This window comes from Pterocles gutturalis, unplaced genomic scaffold (genome assembly GCF_000699245.1).
Source record: "Pterocles gutturalis isolate BGI_N339 unplaced genomic scaffold, ASM69924v1 scaffold8569, whole genome shotgun sequence".
NCBI classification, from domain to species: domain Eukaryota; kingdom Metazoa; phylum Chordata; class Aves; order Pterocliformes; family Pteroclidae; genus Pterocles; species Pterocles gutturalis.
This window is the reverse complement of record NW_010133157.1, coordinates 366-721: the sequence shown is the minus strand read 5'-3', so window position 1 is coordinate 721 and position 356 is coordinate 366. Positions and strand designations below refer to the sequence as shown.

General features: G+C 59.0%; 1 protein-coding gene across 1 annotated transcript in view; it reads left to right on the top strand.

The window, feature by feature from the left end:
* GFRA2 (GDNF family receptor alpha 2) overlaps positions 1 to 356 on the top strand; it is a gene marked incomplete at both ends in the record, with an annotated part of 14,590 nt that overhangs the window by 14,001 nt on the left and 233 nt on the right. The window lies entirely within an intron of this gene.

Below are 356 nucleotides of genomic sequence, written 5' to 3'. Positions count from 1 at the left end.
AGGAAAAAGTCCTGCAGGGCGCACGCACCTCGGGCTGGAGGCGGTGCTGGTCCCCAGGTGCCTGGGCAGGATCCGGCCATCCCTGGTAAACGGAGGCTGGGTGCTGCCTAGGGGCCTGGAGCGGGGAAGGGAGGGATCTGTCCCCTGCCTGTCCTCGTCCCTCGCTTGGGGCATTGTCCCCAGCCTGGCATAGCTGCCCCCAGCCCAACATCTCCTGCTCCCGGCTCATTTGGGGTGAAACCAGCTTGAATTCCATATAGTTTTGGGAAAACCAAAAAATAGCTATTTTCTAGCATCGTGCTGGGCTTTTGGCTTCTTCTCTCCTTTCTCAAAGCTCTTCTGACAACCCCGGGTGT